Below are 21,158 nucleotides of genomic sequence, written 5' to 3'. Positions count from 1 at the left end.
GCAGGCTGCCAGCCGGGACACCCTGGCAGACCACCCCCGCACCCTGGTCCCCCTACTCACGCACCCCCACTTGCCTTGAGAGGCCCAGGGCCCAGGTCGTCGGCCTCCCCCTCCTCTCCTCAGCTCTCCTTTGGCAGCTCCTCACTTGGATTCCCACCGCTTTCCCCGCGTTCCGAATGGCAAAGAGGCGTCCCGCCCCCCACGCCTCTGCAGCAAAGCAGGCAGGGGCTGCGCAGGATGCGGCAAGAACCGCTCGCCGCAAGGGTGTCGGGAAAGGGGGGCGGAGGGATACGGCGCGAAAGGACTCGACGCCCCCTCTCAGGCCCACCGTAGTTCCGACCCAGAGGTGGGCGGGGCCACGACGAGCCCCAGCCTGGACGTGCGTGTTGGCACCAGGCTGCGTCAGGAGGCCCTCGCGGACCCTAACGTGGCGACCAGCAACAGATTTCTGGGGCTGCTACAATATATGGGACCAGCGGGCGGCTGGGGACCAGGGCGGGGGACAGGATCGGGAGGTCGGAAAGAGCCGCACTGGAGGGAGCAGCGGATGGATACCAAGCCGCCCCTTGGTGTGTCTGCACCCCCTCCCAACCCTCCCCCGACAAGGACTGCTGGGTGTCTACCCCCCACAGTCTCCTCACCCCCCTTCCTGTATGCTAATGGAAGATCGGGTGTCAGCACTGCAGTGTGGGAGGGGAGAGGCGATTTCAGGCCATATAGGCCCGGGACTCTAGGGTGGTCCTGAGCGTTTCTTTCCCTGCTTGATAGAGCCAGGCAGGGGATGAAGGTACACCTGCTCTTAAGTGAACTGCAGGGCAAGGGGCTCCCATCAAGCCCTCGCCACTGCTCCTTCCGTAAAAGAAGGTAGGGCTAGACCTCTAACCCTAGGAAACCAACCACTGGTCTGCACCAGACCCATTTCTTTATGCCACACCACTTTTCTCATTTCAAATGTTGGCTCACGTTGGCATCACGCCATCCCCACAGTTACCCCCAAAAGAGGGCCTTTCCCTCTCAGGACCCGCAGGAGGTCATAACAGTCCTCCCTCTTTGATGGTACCAGATAGGGAAGATCCTGGCTCCTCTTCGGTCCCTTGTCAAGTCTTCTCTTGCCATGACATTTGGCAGTGTAGAAATGTGGCTGGTATTCGAACCAGCTTGGATCTCAGTCACCTGTCACAACTACCTGCTATTTCAGCAGTCACTCTCAGGAGAGGATCCTGAGAATGAACTCCCCTCCACTCACCGTGGCTCCTTTTGAAGCCTCTCCTTTCACCCCTACATCCATCCTTTACTCTTGAGCCCCTCTTTTCCCTGCTTCCTGCATGGGACAGACAGAGCAATGCGGTTAAACACCAAGTTGATGTGGTTACTGCTGTCCATTTGAAAACTACCTTCATTGTGTTTGGTAGGTGACGGTCCCCTAAAGATGTCCATGCCCTGTTCTCCAGAACATGTACCATTTTATATTACCTGGCAAAGAAGCATTAATATTTCTAGTTAGCTGAATTTAAGAGTATGCTGCAGTAACTTGGCCAATGTAATTGCAAGGGTACTTGAGATGTGGAAGGAGGAGGCAGGGACTCAATGTCAGATTGAAGCAGCATGAGAAAGTCTACACTGGCCATTCTTGGCTTTGAAGATGGAAGGAAGCCAAGATCCAAGAAATACAGGCTGTCTCCAGAACCTGGAAAAGACAAACAGATTCTTCCCTAGAAATCCCAGAGGGATAGCTGCTCTGGCAATATCTTTATTTTAGTGTGGTGAAACCCTTTGCAGACTTCCAACCTCCAGGACTGTAAGATAATAATACATTTGTATTATTTTAAGCCATTCCATGTGTGGCAATTGATGACAGGGTAGCAGCACCAGACCTATCTGGTTTAACTTTTAGGTAACAAAGTTGTGCACTCTCTTTCACTTGCCAGGAACCCTCAGATCATGTTACCTGAGCAGCATCCCCAGACGATCCAAGCGTGCAATCGGAGGGAGAATGTAAGTGATTGGAAGGAGGAACAGGGCTGAATTAAGAAGTGGACACTGCATGACAGGGTCCAGTCAGATCATGCCTCCCAGCATCACCTCATTGTATGATCCAATGCCATCAGGCCTCAATACTATATGCTCATAAAAAGTTGACCCAGCTCCCATCTCAGGCAGACACTGTTTTGGGAACTATCCCTGGTGTTCTCATTACCTTGTTACAAGTAATAAATCCCCTTACTATAAATCCTCGCTTGTGGTCAGGGGGTTGATGTCAGGCAACTGAACCCACCCATTATGTTGGTTGGTAACAATAGCAGCAGTAGGAACAGAATACACTCATCATCCAGATGAAAGCTATTCCCCTTGCCTTCCTTTACCTGCGCTTCCATCTCTGAGAAATATTTTAGGGCTCATCTCACCAATACAGCCACCAATCCCATTCACTGTTTTATAAGTATGTCCAAAATTACACTAGTACAAGCTTCTCTGGTAATTCTGGAGGTGCTAGAATCTTTTTTCCAAGATATTTACCGACAGTGGAATGGTCCTACCAAAAGCTGACAAATTTTACTGTGTGAGACTTTAAAATGTGTGTTGGACAATTTGTTGTCAGTTCTCTTAGAAAACACGGTCTTGTATTGGTTGACATGTATTGAAGTGATAAAGGACCTAATTTAAGCTTTTCATGTGTTAGCTTTTTATGTGTATGTATCAAATAGATTATCTTTAAAGTCTCTGAGCAAATAAAAGACGGAAATAAGATACTCTGAGTGCTAAGCACTATTTATTTCCTCCTATAATTAATTCCAGTTCAATAAATTGCAACAGTCATCTTTGTACTCCTCAGTGCTTACGCTAGCACCTGTGTAACCCTGACTTACCCTTGAAATCTAAATACCAGAGTCAAATAATAACCATTAAGTCTGATACAGATGCAGTTGTGCTCACTCATCATACCCACTGTTTTCTTCCAAATCCCACCCACCACCCATATGCATGTTCATGAACTTGCACACCAGCATATTACTTCCCTGTTCTCCTCTTGTCCGTCTCAATCACCATGGTCACGGGCCTGCTTTTGCCTATTTAGTTTCACTTGCCTCTGTACTGTCCTTTATGGGCCTCAAGCAAACCTTCCTTCTGAGACTTCTCTTTTGGTCAAGGCTAAGCCAAGCCCCGTGTTTTCTTATAATGTATCCCCTTCTTCTATCCCAGAGTTTCAAGGGTTATACACAGAAATTAAAGTTCCCTGTAGTCAAGAACAACTAGGCCGAGGTAGGTCTGGTGAACTATATGGTGAAATTGGTCCAACAGATGTCTGTTTTCAGTGTAGCCTGAAAATACTATGGGAAAGCTCTCAGCCTGCCTCCACTACTAAAGACAGGGAACATTTGCAGAACTTGTGGGGAGGCCTGACCCAAGAATATTTTCAGGTCATATTTGGGGTGGGGTCTACTTCAAGAGAGTTAATCTTGAAGAAAAGCCAAGTCAACCTACCCATAAACAATGCCTTGCCGTTAGGGAAGTATAGCTATTTTAACAGAAGCACTGAAATTATTGTGGAACTCCTATTTGTGCCCATTCCAACACAAACCCTCAACTGTTTATCTGTCATAGCAAAGGCAGGTTTATACATATCTCAGAAATAACTGTCTTTAAGTAAACTCTATAATGCTCCAGTGTGCAGATCCCATTAATAAAGCATAACCTAAAGAGAGGAAAATATCCTCCTTTCTAACATGGCTTTAAACTTTTGACTACTACTCAGCTCTGACATCATGAAAACCTTGTGTATACGTAGGGTTAGGAAAATTAGAGGGAACAGTTAGAGGACTTTAAGTGCCTGGCAATACAGCTTAGAATGGCAGCAACAACTGGAAGAATCACAGGAAAACCCCAAAAATTCAGAACATGGGAAATACCCCTTGAGGATTTTTAGAACTATAGGAGCTGGTAAGGAGAGCTAACTAGCTTTACAGGGAGAACAAAACCTGAATTTCCACAATGCCAATAAATATTGGAAATTAGTGGAATTCTAGTAGAATTGCTTTCTATAATGGAAAAAAATAGTGAGAAATCTACAGTCCCTTTTGTTGGGGTTTCTCATTAACTAACCATCACTTCCTGCCTCATCATGATAGGGCCTTATCACAGCCTGCATCCAGCCAGCAAATGAGAAAAAGGAGAGTAGAGGTAGTTCATTTCCTTCTTAAAATCCATGGTCAGGAAACGCTCACATCATTTCCACTAACATTCCATTGACGAGACTTGATATGGTTTCATTGTGTCCCCACCCAAATCTCAACTCGAATTGTACCTCCCAGAATTCCCACGTGTTGTGGGAGGGACTCAGGGGGAGGTAATTGAATCGTGGGGGCCGGTTTCTCCCATGCTATTCTCATGATAGTGACTAAGTCTCACAAAATCTGATGGTTTATCAGTGGTTGCTATTTTTGCTTCTTCCTTATTTTTCATTTGCTGCTGCCATGTAAGAAATGCCTTCCACCTCCTGCCATGATTCTGAGGCCTCCCCAGCCATGTGGAACTGTAAGTCCAATTAAACCTCTTTTTCTTCCCAGTCTCGGGTATGTCTTTATCAGCAGTATGAAAACGAACTAATAGAGTAAATTGGTACCAGTTGAATGGGGTGTTGCTCAGAAGACACACAAAAATGTGGAAGCAACTTTGGAACTGGCTAACAGGCAGAGGTTGGAACAGGGCTCAGAAGAAGACAGGAACATGTGGGAAAATTTGGACCTTCTTAGAGACTTGTTGAATGGCTTTGCCCAAAATGTTGATAGCAATATGGACAATAAAATTCAGGCTGAGGTGGTCTCAGATGCAGATGAGGGACTTGTTGGGAACTGGAGCAAAGGTGACTTTTGTTATGTTTCAGCAAAGAGACTGGCAGCACTTTGCCCCTGCGCTAGAGATTTGTGGAACTTTGAACTTCAGAGAGATGATTTAGGGTATCTGGCAGAAGAAATTACTAAGCAGCAAAGCATTCAAGAGTGCCGTTAAGGGCATTCAGGTTTTCAAGGGAAGCAGAGCATAAAATCTGGAGAATTTGCAGCCCAACTGTATGATAGAAAAGAAAACCCCATTTTCTGGGGAGAAATTCAAGCCAGCTGCAGAAATTTGCATCAGTAGTAAGAAGCCTAATGTCAATCCTCAAGACCATGGTGGAAAATGTCTCCAGGCCATGTCAGAGAACTTCCTGGTAGTCTCTCCCATCACAGGCCTGGAGGCCCAGGAGGAAAAAGTGGTCTTGTGGGCTGGGCTCAGGGTCCTCATGCTGTGTGCAGCCTGGGGACTTAGTACCCTGTGTCGTAGCTGCTCCAGCTGTGGCTGGAAGGGGCCAACGTACAGCTCAGGCTGTGGCTTCAGAGGGTGGAAGCCCCAAGCCTTGGCAGCTTCCATGTGGTGTTGAGTGTGCAGGTGTACAGAAGTCAAGAACTGAGGTTTGGGAACCTCTGCATAGATTTCAGAAGATGTATGAAACGCCTGGATGCCCAGGCAAAAGTTTGGTGCAGGTGCAGGGCCCTCATGGAGAACCTTCACTAGGGCAGTGTGGGAGAGAAATGTGGGGTCAGAGTCCCCACACAGTGTCCCTACTGAGGCACTGCCTAGTGGAGGTGTGAGAAGAGGACCACCATCCTCCAGAACCCAGAGTGGCAGATCCACTGACAGCTTGTACTGTGTGCATGGAAAAGCCATAGACACTCAACGCTGGCCCATGAAATCAGCCAGGAGGGAGGCTGTACCCTGCAAAGCCACAGGGCAGAGCTGCCCAAGACTGTAGGAACCCACTTCTTGCATCAACATGACCTGGATGTGAGACCTGGAGTCAAAGGAGATCATTTAAAATTTGACTGCCCCACTGGATTTTGGACTTTGCATGGGCTCTAAAACCCCTCTGTTTTGGCCAATTTCTCCCATTTGGAACAGCTATATTTACCCAATACCTCTATCCCCATTGTATCTAGGAAGTAACTGGCTTGCTTTTGATTTTACAGGCTCATAGGTGGAAGGGACTTGCCTTGTCTCAGGTGAGACTTTAGACTGTGGACTTTTGGGTTAATGCTGAAATGAGTTAACACTTTGAGGGACTGTTTTGAAATTGGTTTTTAAATGTGAGGACATGAGATTTGGAGAAGCCAGGGGCAGAATGATATGGTTTGGCTGTGTTCCCACCGAAGTCTCAACTCCAATTGTATCTCCCAGAATTCCTACGTGTTGTGGTAGGGACCCAGGGGAGGTAAGTGAATCATGGGGGGTGGTCCCTCTGGTTCTATTCTTGTGATAGTGAGTAAATCTCTCAAAATCTGATGGGCTTATCAGGCGTTCCTGATTTTGCTACTTCCTCATTTTTCTCTCGGTACTGCCGTGCAAGAAGTTGCTTTTGCCTCCTGCCGTGATTCTGAGGCCTCCTCAGCCATGTGGAACTGTAAGTCCAATTAAATCTCTTTTTGTTCCCAGTTTTGGGTATATCTTCATCAGCAGCATGAAAACAAACTAATATAGGACTCAATCACCATTTATTAAAATTCTTGTCCTTTCTCTACATGTGGTGGTGGTAATGAAAGAACTGGATATCCACAGATAAAAGAATAAAGTTGTCTCTGCAAACTGAAAGCAGAGAATTTCCTCAACTTGATAGAGGATATTTACAAAAATCCTACAGCTACCATTATACTTAATGGTGAGAAACTCAGTTTATCAGTAAGATCAGGAACGAGGCATACATTTCCTCTTTCACCACTGCTTTTCTACATCATAATGGAAGTCCTATCTAGTGCAATAAAGACAAGAAAAAGAAATTAAAGTTAAAACTGTTTTCATGTGCAGATAAAATGATCGTGTACGTAGAAAATCTGAAAGAATTGATGACAACAAAAAAACTTCGGGAACTGATAAGTAATTATGGGAAGGTTTCAGGATACAAGATTAATATATTTTAAAAATGACTTTCCTAAATACAAGCAATGAAAAAGTAGAATTTGTAACTTAAAAAGGATAATATTTACATTATCACATAAAAATGAAATACTTAGGTATAAATCTAGCAGAATATGCACAATATCTATACAAGTGAAAATACAAAACACCAATGAAGGAAATGAAATAACTAAATAAATGCAGAGATATTTCATCAAAGATGAACAGGAGGATTCAACATCGTCAAGATATCAATTCTTCCAAATTTGATCTATAAATTAAATGCAATCCCAACCAAAATCGCAGCAATTTATTTTGTAGATACTGACAAACTGATTCTAAAGCTTATATGGAAAGGCAAAAGGCCCATAATAGTTGACACACTATTGGAGAAGAATGAAGTTGGACCAACAAAGCCCAACTTTAAAAATTACTATAATGACTTTCACACTTCCTTTTTTTTTGTTTTTAAGACAGAGTCTCTCCCTGTAGTCCAAGCTGGAGTGCAGTAGTGCAATCTTGGCTAAGTGCAAGCTGTGCCTCCTGGATTCAAGCGATTCTGCTGCCTTGGCCTTCAGAGTAGCTGGGATTACAGATGCCTGCCACCATGCCTGGCTAATTTATTTGCATTTTTAGTAAAGACGGGTTTTTGCCATGTTGGCCAAGCTGGTTTTGAACTCCTGACCTCAAGTGATCTGCCCATTTCAGCCTCCCAAAGTGCTCAGATTTCAGGCATGAGCCACCACCATGCATGGCCTACACTTTCTTTATATTTGAACATTTGTTCTCAAGTATAAATGCTTTCCTGTGCCATAAGGTGTAAGCATTGGTTAAATATTTTGCCACATTGTTCACACTAGTTTTCTCCAGTCAATCAAGTGTGACAGCCATTGAAAAGCTTTATCACATTCTTCCTATTTCTAGGATTTCTCATCAGTATGATTCCTTTTATACTTAGAAAAGTTTGAGGTGTTGCCAAAAGCACTGTCACATCTTTCAGGTTTGTAGAGTTTCTCTAGTATAAATTATCTTATGTCTGTTAAGAATTGAGGGTCTGTTAGAGGCTTTCCCACATTCTTCACATGTGTAGGGTTTCTTTCCAGTATGAGTTGCCTTACATGTAGTAAACCTCAAGGACTACTTAAAGGCTTTGACACATTCCACACATTTGTAGGGATTCCCTCCAGTATGAATTACCTTATGTTTAGTAAGAATTGAGGAACAGTTAAAAGGTTTGCCACCTTCTTCACATTTCTAGGGTTTTCCCTCCAATATGAATTCTCTTATGATGAGTAAGGGTTGATGACCGGTTAAAGGCTTTGCCGCATTCTTTTCTTTTGTAGGGTTCCTCTTCAGTATGAATTACGTCTAGTAAGAAGTGAGGACTTTTTAAAGACTTTGCCACATTCTTTACATTTGGAGGGGTTTATGATATCTCTTATGTTCACTAAGGCTTGAGGGCCAGGTGAAGGCTTTGCCACATTTTTCACATTTGTAGGGTTTCTCTCCAGCATGAATTATCTTATGTTTAGTAAAAATTGAGAATTGATTAAAAGCTTTGCCACATTCTTCACATTTGTAGGGTTTCTCTCCAGTACGAATTCTCTTATGATTAGAAAGCCTTGAGGACCAGCTAAAGTGGGTGATGCATGAGGTAGCCGTTCTGAGTAATATTCCTTTTTGTGTTTGTTTTTGAGAGGGAATCTCATTCTGTTGCCCAGGCTGGATTACAGTGGCATGATCTTGCAAGCTCCTTTTTTTCCCCAAGTTCAAGTAATTCTTCTGTCTCAGCCTCCCAAGTAGCTGAGATTGCAGGTGCCTGCTACCACGTCCAGCTAATTTTTGTATTTTAGTAAGACAAGGTTTCATCATGTTGGTCAGGCTGTTCTTGAATGCCTGACCTCAAGTGATCTGCCCGCCTCCGCCTCCCAAAGTGCTGGGTTTGCAAGTGTGAGCCACTGCTCTCAATACCAGGTAATCTAATGCATTATTATGAGAAAAAAATCATCCTTAATTATATTTAAAATCGAATCAAAATTAATTAGTATGTCATTTTAGTAATTGTACTTTTATGTGATAAAACTACATTTTAACATCTCTAGTATTCTTTGCCAGTGGCAAACAAGTTAAATATGGTTCCTGTAGGTTAATTTTTTTTATTTCACATTAAAATTTATTTTTCTTAGTTTTTGTGTGTACATAATATGTGTATATATGCCACATATGGTATATTTTGATACAGTCATACATTTTATAGTAATCACATTAGGGTAAATAAAGTACTTATAACCTCTGGCTTTTATGTTTTTCATTACAAACAATTCAATTATACAGTCTTAGTTATTCTAAAATGTACAATTAAATTGTTATTGACTACAACATCACTTTTATGGTCATTATAAAATTTATACAAGCATAAATAAAATCAACGTACACTCAAAAAAATTACTATAAAGCTATAGTAATCAAAACAGTGCAGTATCAACAAAAGGACAAGCAAATAAATGCAACAGAACAGAGAGCCCAGAAATAGACCCATGTAAATATGGCCAACTGATCTTTAACAAAGGAGCAAAGGCAAAACAATAGCAAAAAGAGAGTCGTTTCAATAAATTATGCTGAAACAACTCAACATCCACATGCAAAAAAAAAATCTAGACACAGACTCTATACATTTCACAAACAATAACTCAAAATGGATAACAGACCTAAAAGTAAAATGCAAAATTATAGCTCCTAGATGTTCACATTTTTAAAACATCCACATTACCTTGTGTATGGTGACCATTCTCTAAATGTAATACCAAAGGTATGATTCATGAAAGAGGGCATTGGTTAGCGGGACTTCATTAAAAGTAAAAACTTCTACTCTGAGAAAGACACTCTTAAGGTAATGAGAAGGTAAGCCGCAAACAAGGAGAAAATATTTGCAAAAGACATATATGATAACTGTTATCTATAATATACAAAGAACTCTTAAAACCCAACAATAAGAAAACAAACAACATGATTAAAAAATGTGCTACGGACCTTAACAGACACTTCACCTAAGAAGATACACAGATGGCAAATAAACATATGAAAAGATGCTCAACACTATATGTCATCAGGAAAATGCAAATTAAAACAACAGTGAGATACCACTATAAATACAATGGTCAAAATCTAGGACACTAGTACCACCAAGTTCTGGAAAGGAGGTAGAGCAACAGAAACTCATTTAGTGTTGGTAGGAATACAACATGATATAGCTACTTTGGAAGATGGTCATGGTTTCTTAGAAAACTAAACATACTCTTAGCATATAATACAGAAATGGAACTCCTTGGCATTCCCTCAAGTGATTTGAAAACATATGTCCACACAAAAACTTGCACATGAATGTTTCTAGCAGCTTTATTTATAATTGCCAATACTTGGAAGTAAACAAGATGTCCTCTACTAGATTAACAGATAAACTGTGGTACATCCAGACAATGGAATATTATTCACCACTAAAAATAAATGAGCTATCAAGCCATGAAAAGACCTGGATGAAACTTAAATGCACATTACTAAGTGAAAAAAGCTAATGTAAAAAGGCTACATACTGTTCATCTTGCAGTTCCAGTGGATACAATAGTTTTCTTCCTTCCTATTTTGGGGACTTGGTTAATCTATTGAGGTATCATACCATGGAATGGACAAGACTTTATTGTATATAACTTACATGATTATTTAATATAATGAATATTTGGCTGAAACAAAAAGTATGAAGCTAGACTCCTCTTCATACCGTATGTAATATTTAATTCCAAATACATTAAAGACATCAATATAAGAGCTAAAAGTATCACACTCTAAGAAGAATAGTGATATGGTTTGGCAGTGTCTCCACCCAAAATCTCATCATGAATTGTAATCCCCATAAATCCCCATAACCCCCACGTGTCAAGGGCAGGACCAGGTGGAAGTAATTAGATCATGGGGGCAGCTTCCCCCATGCTGTTCTCATGACATGAGTGAGTCTCACAGGTTCTAATCGTTTTATAAATGTCTGGCATTTCCCCTGGTAACACTCACTCCCTCCTGCCACCCTATGAAGGTGTTTGCTGCTCCCTTGCCTTCCGCCATGATTGTAAGTTTCCTGAGGCTTCCCCAGCAATGTGAAACTGTGAGTAAATTAAACCTCTTTATAAATTACCCAGTCTTGGGTGTTTCTTCATAGCAGTGTGAGAACGGACTAATACAAATACATAGAGATAAACCTTCATGACTTCTGATTTGGAAATGGTTTCTTGGATATGATACCAAAAGCAAGATCAAGAAAAGAAAAAAAAAAAAAATAGAGTAAATGGACTTCATAAAAAAAATGTATAACGTGCATCAAAAGACAACATTAAGAAAATTAAGAGACAACTTACAGAATGGGAGAAAACATTTGCAAATAGTTCATCTGATAAGGGTTTAATATCCAGAAAATATAAAAAACTCCTACAACTCAACAGCAAAAAATGACAGCTCAATTAAAAAATGGGCAAAAACTTGAAATATTTTTCTAAAATGGCATCAAAATGGTCAATATACACATGAAAGGATTCTCAACATCATTAATCATTACAGAAATGCAAATCAAAACAACACTGAAATACTGCTTTACACCTCCTATGATCAGCATATTAATTTTAAAAAACAGAAAACAAAACAAGCATTGGTGAGAATATGGAGAAACTGGAACCCTATTGGAAATGTAAAATGTTGCAGTCATTGTGGAAAAGCCCATTACAGAAGATTAACATGGTAAAGAGGTTATTCAAATGAACTTCTATCATATTTATAGGAACTCTACCACAAGACAGCTTTCCTAGTTGTGTTTTAATTCACTTGTAAGGTAAAATTTACAGAACTGTCAAATTTCACAACCTCCTTTTGGTAAGGAAATCTGGAGTGTTTGATACTCATCAATTTTCCCCTTATTATGATATACCCATGTGAATTCACAGATGGTAAAATGGCAATAACTGGAAGCAAGTGTGCTAAAGATATTTATATAGTACCCACAACTCAATGAATAGCCTATTTTACCACATTTATTTATCCATCTATAACTTGGTTGATTCTGTGACCACTGCCTTTACTGCAAGTTGTATAGTGGACTAAATAATGTATTCCTCTCCACAATATGTCCATTTTCTAATCCCTGGGACCTGTCAACATGTTACCTTCTATGGCAAAAAGGGACTTTGCTCATATAATTACGGATCTTGAGATGGGAAGACTATCCTCAATTATGCAGTTAGTCCTAACGTAAGCAGAGTCACTAAAAGAAGGAGGTAAGAAGGTCAAAGACAGAAGGAGATGGGACAAAAAAATCAAAGGTTGAAATTATGTGAGAAAGAGACCATGAGCAAAGGAACACAGGCAGAAGCTGAAAAAAGGCAAGAAAATGGATTTTCCCCTCACAGCCTCCAGAAGGAACCAGTCCTGCCAACACTTTCACTTCAGCCCAGCAACACTAAATTTGAACTTCTGGCATCTAGAATATTAACATGATAAATATATGTTGTTTTAAGCAATCAAATTTATGGTAATTTGTTACAACAACAGGAAAGTAGGAAAAACAGTCTCATTTTTAGGAGTAGGAAGGTATACCAGAACTCTTCTTTAGGGAATTACTTGGGAAATTGCTGTATATATTGATACTGAGCGTATCACAAAGTCAGTCCATACTCACTCAACCCTAAACTCACTGCTGTGTGCCCCAAATCCTAAGACTATGAGACTTAGGACAACAAGACAAGACCTTGTTGAAGAACAAGGAGATTACTTCAAATTTAGAGAATAGTACCAAGGCCAGTTTTTAAGGCTTAGATACCTTAAGCTTGTTTGTTTATTGCTCAGAGAGGAAAGGTAAACTCATAAGTATTGTTTTGTGATAAAACTAGCGTACAGAAACAAAATGGTCAGGAAAAAACTCAACAAACTTTCTACAAGTATACTGGCTGCTTAAATATGTTCCCTAATGTCTACTGAGTCCTTTGAAAAGTAGCAATAGCCTCCTCTTTTTCTGCGTCCTTCCTAAACCCTTTATTCTAGGAAAAAGCTACTTGTAATTTTTAACTAGGTATGGGTCAATAAATATGTTATTATCAATGTTTTGTAAGAGATGTTATAACTGCTAGTATTCTTTTTTATTTTATTATTACACTTTTAAGTTCTGGGGTACATGTGCGGATCATGCAGGTTTGTTACATAGGTATACACGTGCCATGGTGGCTTGCTGCACCCATCACCCCATCATTTACATTAGGTATTTCTCCAAATGCTATCCCTCCCCTAGCCCTCTACCCCCGATAGGCTCTTGTGTGTGATGTTCCCCTCCCTGTGTCCGTGTGTTCTCATTGTTCAACTCCCACTTAGGAGTGAGAACATGTGGTGTTTGGTTTTCTGCTCTTGTGTTAGTTTGCTGAGAATGATGGTTTCCAGCTCCATCCACGTCCCTGCAAAGGATATGAACTCATCCTTTTTATGGCTGCATAGTATTCCATGGTGTATATGTGCAACATTTTCTTTATCCAGAGAAGATACGGAGAAATAGGAACAGTTTTACACTGGTGGTGGGAGTGTAAATTAGTTCAATCATTGTGGAAGGCAGTGTGGCGATTCCTCAAGGATCTAGAACTAGAAATACCATTTGGCTCAGCAATCTCATTACTGCGCATATACCAAAAGGATTATAAATCATTCTGTTATAAAGACACATGCACACGTATGTTTATTGCAGCACTATTCACAATAGGAAAGACTTGGAACCAACCTAAATGCCCATCAACTGGTAGTATTCTGTGTACAGCAAACTATAATAGCATTTCCCAAACATACAATTAACAGAATTTCTCCCAACAAGGATTAATAATGATGAATTATTTCCAACTAACATATAAAAATGGTCGTTGTGAATCATTGATACACAGCATCTATGAAAGCAGTAAAATTTTAAAAGTCTGTACCTTGTGTTTATCACTGGAATTTCAGTTTCTGCAAAATATGGACAACCTATTTTACCACATTTATTTACCCATATATAACTTGCCTGATTCTATGACCACTGCCTTTACTGTAAGTAGTACAGTAGATTGAATAATATATCACCCCCCACAACATGTCAATTTTTGAATCGCTGAAACCTGTCAATATGTTACCTTATGTGGCAAAAAGGGACTTTGCTTATGAAATCACATCATTCACTATATAACCTGCTAAACTTACAAAAGCCTCACAATCAAACTGAACATAGACTATACAGTTCTTACTAAAACCCTTAAGGACCAGTGCAATCACTATCAAAACTCCAAAGCCCCGTTTTGCAGAAATTGAAAAGCAGATATTAATATTTATATGGAATTGCAAGGGGCTTTCAATACCCAAAACAATCTTACAAAAGAAAAAAACAAAGTTGTAGAACCCACAATTCCCTATTTTAAAACATACTACAAAGCTACAATAACCAGAACAGGGAGGTACAGACCTGTGGACAGATAGGTGGATTAATGGAATGGAATTGAGTATCCAGAAATGAACACATCTATGGACAACTGAATTTCAACAATGGTGCCAAGGCCATGACATGGAAAAAAATGTCTTCAAAAGAAATATGGCTGGAACAACTAGAAAGCTACATGTAAAAGAATGAACTTGGACTCCTACCTCATGCCATATATAACAATTAACTCCAAATATATGAAAGCCATAAATATAAGAGCTAAAATTTATATTGGGCAGTGCTTCTGTTATACCTCTCATTGATAAGGAATACAAAGAAAAAAAGCTGTTCTCAAACGTCTTTTTTCTAAGGATGATATTATGGCTCCTACATGGCACTACAAGTAAGGAACTTATAAGTAAGATAACCTCTAGCAAGAAATGTTCAGTAGCATAAAGGAGAACTTAAAAAAATCAATCAAACAGAGACTTCCGATTTCCAGTCTGAGATGTAAATCACATGGAAGTCATCACTCTCATTGTTAGTATAAGAAAACAGCTGGCAGGAAGCTGAGGCGGGAGAATTGCCTGAACCCAGGAGGCGGAGGTTGCGGTGAGGTGAGCCGAGATCGCGCCATTGCACTCCAGCCTGGGTAACAAGAGCGAAACTCCGTCTCCAAAAAAAAAAAAAAAAGAAAAGGAAAAAAAAAAGAAAAAAGAAAACAGCTGAACAAAGTAAAGAGCTCTTCTTAGATCCACCAGAAAATTGAGGTCACAGTACAAGCCACTGGCTCCAAAATTGAGAAAAAAGTGGATACTGAAAACCACAGCTTGCTGATATCAGAATCTCAGGACCAGAAGCCCACTGCTAAACCCAGTAGTGGAAGGCTCAATGTGGACTAGCTTTACAGGTAAAACCTCTGGGTGTTTCTCTCAGAGAGGCTCCCAAATATTTATGAGTTTTGCCTCCAGGACCCTGAGAAATTCTCAACACAATGATTGGTTAAAAAAGTCTCCTCATATTTCTAGTAAGAAGACAGTGGTTGGCAGTGAGGATGTGGCCGGGGGTGGGGGTGGGGTAAAGTAACCATTTGAAATATGCCCAGGGTATTCTGCTCTCCTTAACAAATCCCTGCTTCCCTAAAGGGAGATGTTTTACCAGAATCCAACTGAATTGGGTTTTATCGATGCCTATCTGACTGTAGAGAAGGGAAATACCCAGCTCCAATACCCATTATCCTGATGTGGAATAAGGAAAATAACCAACTTCAGCCCCCTCTAGGATTTCTATATCACCTAGTGGGAAGAAAAAACTGAGAAAAACTTGTGAAGGTCGCAGCACAGGGGCATTAGGTCACTAAAAGACTAAGACCTAATCATAAGACAATAGAATATGTCCCCCTTGTACCCACTGCTTACCACTACATCAATCAAGCTAACGTTTAATAACAGGAAATTACAGCTGGAACAACTGTTAAGTATCAGACCCTATATACAAAGTCATGTCCCAGGAAACCAAAGACAACAGAATAGGAGACAGTAGGGATAGCATAAGAAATTTTAGACTTTGACGTCTATAACTACAACAAACATTGAATATAGCCTGATTCGTAGACAGATAAAACATAAAACCTCACACTTAAGGATGAATTTTCTGAATTCTGTTCCCCAATATATCATGTCTAGCTTTCAACAAAAAATTAGAAGGCATGTTAAATGGCAAAATACAGTCTCAAGAGTCAATCAAAATAAGCATCAGAACCTGACTCAGATATGGCAGAAATTTTGGAACTATCAAGACTGATATGATAAGGGCTCTAGTGGAAAAAAAAATGGACAGCATTTAAGAACAAATGAGTAATATAAACGGAGAGATAAAACCCTATGAAGAATGAGGGGGAAGGACAAGCTGGCTGATTAGAAGTAGCTAGTGTATGCTACGCTCACAAAGAGAAGCAACAGCGGCAATTAAACACTACGTCTTCAACTGAAACATGCAAGTGAACACATTGAAATCCATCAAAGAAACAAATTGACTCATGGAGAATAGAGAGAAGACAGGACGTCCGTCCACCTGGGAGGTTCCCCCTCCATGGGAATTGGTGAGTGAATGAGAAACCCCAGGAATCCACACTTCTTCCACAGATGTTTGGTACCCTAAAATCTGGAGATCCCTTTGTGAGCCCACTCTACCACCAAGATCTTCAAACTGACACACAGAGCTATGTGGAGACTGGGCAGTGCCACACTCACATACATGCAGAGTCCCAGAAGCCTTGGATCCCCAGGCATCCTGGCATTAGCAGCTCCAGCTCTGTTAAAGGGGGAGGTAAGACTCCCTTATACACCCTTAAGAAAGATTCTGAATGCAGGGGGCTGAACAATGAAGGTCTACAAGTCTTGCAGGATAAGACACACTGGTCTGGGACTTTAGTCACCCCCTAGTGGGGCTCTTGGGCTAGTAATAGCTCCTCACTTCCCAGGGATGGAGCTCCCAGAGGAAGGGGTGGGCTGCCATCTTTACAATCTCACAGGCTTCATGCTCTGGAGAGGCCCAGGCAACTAGAGTGTGGCCATTTCTTCTCACTGGGCAGGACCTCCAAACCAGGGACTCCAGCTACCCCCTCATTGGGGTTCTCATGCTGGTGGCAGTTCTGCAACTCCCTGGGACAGAGCTCAAAGAAGGAGGAGCAGGCCACCATCGTTGCTCTCTTGCAGCACTTGCCTTTGCTACCTTCAAGCTCTGAAGAGTCCACGGTAACTAGGGACTGGTGCAAACCTTCAGCACAGTGCAGTCACCCCATGGAAAAGTGGTCACATTCCTCCCCATGCAGGTATTTGTCCTCACTTCTCCTCACTGGGCAAGGCCTCCCAACCTGGGACTCCAGGAGAACTACCCTGCACACACCTGAACACTTCGCCACCACAAATGTCTCTAGGAGCTACAGGGTCAAATTGCTGATCTGAAGAAGAAACTGAATGAGAAGTCCAAAGTTCTGAAACTAAAGGATTCCACAGAGCATACTGTCTCCAAACTGAACCAGGAGATACGGATGATGAAAAACCAGTGGGTACAGTTAATGCATCAAATGAAAGAGGATGCTGAGAAGTTCAGACAATGGAAGCAGAAAAAAGACAAAGAAGTAATACAGTTAAAAGAATGAGACCGTAAGAGGCAATATGAGCTGCTGAAACTTGAAAGAATCTTCCAGAAACAATACAATGTGCTCAGACCTAAAACAGAGGAGGCAGCAGCTGCCAATAAGCATCTCAAGGATGCTCTCCAGAAACAACAGGAGGTCGCGGAAAAGCGGAAAGAGACTCAGAGCCGTGGAATGGAAAGCACTGCAGCTCGAGTGAAGAATTGGCTTGGAAATGAAATAGAGGTTATGGTTAGTACTGAGGAAGCCAAACGCCATCTGAATGACCTCCTTGAAGACAGAAAGATCCTGGCTCACGATGTGGCTCAACTCAAAGAAAAAAAGGAATCTGGGGAGAATCCACCTCCTAAACTCCGGAGGCGTACATTCTCCCTTACTGAAGTGCCTGGTCAAGTTTCAGAATCAGAAGATTCTATTACAAAGCAGATTGAAAGCCTACAGACTGAAATGGAATGCAGGAGTGCTCAGATTGCTGACCTACAGCAGAAGCTGCTAGATGCAGAAAGTGAGGACAGACCAAAACAATGCTGGGAGAATATTGCCACCATTGTGGAAGCCAAGTGTGCCCTGAAATATTTGATTGGAGAGCTGGTCTCCTCCAAAATACAGGTCAGCAAACTTGAAAGCAGCCTGAAACAGAGCAAGGCCAGCTGTGCTGACACGCAGAAGATGCTGTTTGAGGTACGAAATCATTTTGCCGAGATAGAGACAGAGTTACAAGCTGAGCTGGTCAGAATGGAGCAACAGCACCAGGAGGAGGTGCTGTACCTTCTCAGCCAGCTGCAGCGAAGCCAAATGGCAGAGAAACCGTTAGAGGAATCAATCAGTGAAAAGGAACAGCAGCTACTGAGCACACTGAAGCATCAGGATGAAGAACTTCAGAAGACGCGAGAAGTGTGTGAGCAAAATAAGCAGCTTCTCCGAGAGAATGAAATCAAGCAGAAACTGACTCTCCTCCAGATAGCCAGCAGACAGAAACCTCTTCCTAAGGATGCCCTTCTATCTCCAGACTCTCCTTTTGAATATATCCCACCTAAGCCAACACCTCCTCATGTTAAAGAAAAGTTCCTGGAGCAAAGCATGGACGTCGAGGATCTAAAATATTGCTCAGAGCATTCTGTCAATGAGCATGAGGATGGTGATGGTGACGGTGATGAGGGGGATGATGAGGAATGGAAGCCAACAAAATTAGTTAAGGTGTCCAGGAAGAACATCCAAGGGTGTTCCTGCAAGGGCTGGTGTGGAAACAAGAAGTGTGGGTGCAGGAAGCAAAAGTCAGACTGTGGTGTGGACAGTAGCTGTGATCCCACAAAGTGTCGGAACCACCAGCAAGGCAAGGATAGCTTGAGTACAGTTGAATGGACCCAGGATTCCAAAGGCTCCTTCAACCTGGAGGATCCTACTGAGGTGACTCCAGGATTGAGCCTCTTTAACCCTGTCTGTGCCACCCCCAATAGCAAGATCCTGAAAGAGATGTGTGACCTGAAGCAAGTGTTGTCAAAGACTGCACACCTCCCTCCCCTTTTGACCTCCCAGAGCGGAAACATGTAGCAACAGAATACCAAGGAAATAAGGCTCCAGGGAAGAAAAAGAAACGAGCTCTGGCCAGTAATACCAGCTTCTTCTCTGGCTGCTCCCCTATTGAATAGGCCCACTGAAGTTGGAGTCATCATCTCTACCCACAATCTGGCCTGGTAGATGCTTTTAGGTTGCAGCCAGAAAGGGTTTTTTAAATGACTCCTCTGGATTTCAGGTTTCTTGCTGTTGCAAAAAGGAACAAAGCATTACTGAAAAGAATGTAACCTTTGTTGGATGTTGGCCCTCAGCGTCCAGCCCCGGACTACTGTTCTCTGTTCTCCAGAAGGGTGGTAAGCCACTTACTAAAGAGAGAACCAACTGACTTTCCTAATGACTCATCAGGAACCAGCCCTCAGTATGATCAAGTTCTTTCTTATTTGTGAGCAGTTCAGGCCATCTCCTGATGGCTTTCCTATCTTTTGGTTGTCTCTGTTTAATGGAGGAGCCTGGCTTAGGATGGAGGCCTGGCTTACATTTTTCACTCCACCTCAGGAATGGGGTTGTGATCTTTTCTGTCCTGACCCTCTCTGAATTGTAAGTGTTTCAATAGTACTTTTGACTGTCTGCCATGTTGTTGAAGTAAATGAACTATTTTTAAATGTTAAGTAAATAAACCTTGGCTCATCTACAAAAAAAAAAAAAAATTAATAAAAAATAATTAAAAAAAGAAAAGCTAAGCCCAAAAAAGCACTCATAAATTACTACAAACTGAGATTTCACCAATTATATTTTAAAAGTCTGTTTTTCAAAATGTAAGTAGCTGACTACTAATGAAGATACAAATTATATGTACAGACACTTTAAAGATTTTAACGGAATGCTTGTTTGTCATTTTATTAATACTTGGCAGAAAAAATAAATATTAATCATCTTAAAAAAAAAAGTTGGACCTTACCTTACTCAATATACAAAAATTAACTCAAAATGCATCAAAGATTTAGTAGAGAAAGAAAGTAGGATAGTGCTTTCCAGGGGCTGATGGAAGGGAATAACACGGAGTTATTTTTTAATATATGTAATTTTAATTTAGAATGATGCAAAAGTTCTGGAGATCAATAGTGGTGATAGCTGCACAACAATGTGAATACACTTAACACCACCAAATTGGACAGTTAACAGTGGCTAAAATGGCAAATTTAATGTCATGTATATTTTACTACAACGTTTTTTAAAAAAAATTGGAATGTACAACTTAATGGGCAGACCTTAAAGTATACTAGGGACTTTAGTTAATAATAATGTATCAGTATTCATTTATCGATAGTAAAAAAAAAAAAAGGTACCATACTATTATAAGATGCTAGTAATATGGGAACCTGTGGGCAGCACGTGGCAGAGGTGGGGTGTAAGAAAAAAGTATGGGTGCTCTCTGTACGTACTTTCTGCTCAATTTTTCTGTAAACCTAAAACTACTCTTAAATACAGAGTCAGTTTTTCAAAAAGCCAGTATTATTGCATCTTTGTTGTTTTACTTCTGTTTTCTCTAAATGTTTTAAAAGCCAAATGCATAAAGCTATAATTACAAATCTGTTAATAGACACACAGTATATAAAGATTAAATTTGAGGAGAGAGATCCAAGATGGCTGACCACTAGCAGCTCGGGATTGTAGCTCCCAGTGAAAGTGCAGAGAACAAGAGGACGCCACACTTTCAGATGAATTTTTGTTGCTCACGGACCAGGAGATTCCCAGGGGAAGAGCCCCACAGGTCACCAGCGCGACTCTTGTGGCCGGCGCGGCGGTTTTGCTGGCACCTCAGCGCAGCAGTTCTTGGTGCAGAGTGAGCGGGACTGGGTACCCTTTTGGCCGATTCCCGGGCAGAAAAGCACCATCAATCTTAACACCGCTGTTTTGGCCGGCGCAGTGGATTGCTCAGATTTCGGTGCTGGGAATCAACAAGTTGGACGTCCACTAAGAAACCTAATTTGAAAGTCGGAAATCACAAAGATGACAGGTGGATAAATTAACAATGATGGGAAGAAACCAGCGTAAAAAGGCTGAGAATACCCCAAATCAGAATGCCTCTCCCTCTAC

The 21,158-nt window shown here is 41.4% G+C and overlaps 1 pseudogene; it reads left to right on the top strand.

Moving 5' to 3' along the window:
- The first annotated feature begins 17,607 nt into the window (after window positions 1-17,607).
- On the top strand, window positions 17,608-19,204 carry LOC135268969 (chromosome-associated kinesin KIF4A-like; annotated as a pseudogene).
- Window positions 19,205-21,158: the final 1,954 nt, after the last annotated feature.

This window comes from Aotus nancymaae, unplaced genomic scaffold (assembly GCF_030222135.1).
Source record: "Aotus nancymaae isolate 86718 unplaced genomic scaffold, 86718_ANA_hifiasm-v0.15.2.pri h1tg000004l, whole genome shotgun sequence".
In the NCBI taxonomy this organism is placed as follows: Eukaryota; Metazoa; Chordata; class Mammalia; order Primates; family Aotidae; genus Aotus; species Aotus nancymaae.
This window is presented reverse-complemented; position numbering and strand designations above follow the sequence as displayed.